At 38.6% G+C, this 1,220-nt stretch overlaps 1 non-coding gene and 1 pseudogene across 1 annotated transcript; both read left to right on the top strand.

Moving 5' to 3' along the window:
- LOC145305071 (small nucleolar RNA U3) lies at positions 1–170 on the top strand (annotated as a pseudogene).
- Positions 171–642: 472 nt separating this feature from the next.
- Positions 643–844, top strand: LOC145305069 (small nucleolar RNA U3). The gene has a single exon (XR_013874500.1). It is a non-coding gene; the product is annotated as a small nucleolar RNA U3 (small nucleolar RNA).
- Positions 845–1,220: the final 376 nt, after the last annotated feature.

Below are 1,220 nucleotides of genomic sequence, written 5' to 3'. Positions count from 1 at the left end.
ATGAGTCATTTAAGCAAACAAAATTTAGCATCATGGAGCCATGATGATGAGTTGAATGTCATGTCCTGAGCATGAGAAGGTGTTGGGAGGTTGACTCCATCAACATATCGATGATCGCTTGGAAGTCACTCTGTGCTCTCCTAGATGGACCATGACATCGGCTGAGTGGTTAAATTTATATCTCTGTTGTATGCTAGTCATACGCTAAACAATTTCAAATACTGGCAGCTTTACAAGCGCTTATCTACACTTTGTAGAAAAACAGCAGCTTTGCCCCTATTTCACTAAGAGGTGTGTATAGGTCCAGCGGTTGCAGCATAAGCTGTCAGAGCTGATGAAAGCTCACTAACAGCTACAAACACACACATAACCTGCCAAGGAGCAGCTGCAGAGTTTCTCTACAAACACGTGTGTTATGTAGTCGATAATTTGGCCACTGGGTGTCTCTTTTTTTCCAATAGAAGACCTCCAACCGGAGGTTACATCAACAAAGTATGTCACCAGTTATTTGAAAAAGTATAAAGATAGCATTTCTGAGGCGACACAGCAACTGAATCAAGCTGTGTGTGTGAAGGTCTTCAGGTGGTCAGCAACCTATTTGTAGTCTTTTCAACATATGTCCCAAAAAGGTCAATGTATGATAAGATTATACTTCACAGAATCAATTCTGTAGTACATATCCTTTGTTTCTTTTTGAAACTTAAATATAGCTAAGCCATGATGATGAGTTGAATGTCATGTCCTGAGCGTGAGAAGGTGTTGGATGGTTTACTCCATCAACATATTGAAGTCTTGGAAGTCTCTCTGTGATCTCCTAGACGGACCATGACATCAGCTGAGTGATTAAATTTATATCTCTGTAGTATGCTAATCATATGCTAAACAATTTCAATAACTGGCAGCTTTATAAGCGCTTATCTACACTTTGTAGAAAAATAGCGGCTTCGCCACTATTTTCTAAGAGGTGTGTATAGGTCCAGCCAGGGACAAGGGAAGGCTATTCTGGCAAACAATGCTTTAGAGCTGATTTCATAGATTTCCAGTTAAAACTAGATGATGAGATTATGCAACTTTTGGCAGAATTTGATAAGAATCTCAAGCATTATTTTATTAGTTTTTGCTCACTTTACTACAAGCCATGCAAAAATGATAGTCAGAGATTAGTTCCATGTTCAGTTTTGAGATGAACGAGTTGAATAATGCTTTTTACATATTTTAAA

The sequence above is a fragment of the Acartia tonsa genome, chromosome 13 (genome assembly GCF_053477335.1).
Source record: "Acartia tonsa isolate MP-2025a chromosome 13, ASM5347733v1, whole genome shotgun sequence".
Classification (NCBI taxonomy): Eukaryota; Metazoa; Arthropoda; class Copepoda; order Calanoida; family Acartiidae; genus Acartia; species Acartia tonsa.
This window is presented reverse-complemented; position numbering and strand designations above follow the sequence as displayed.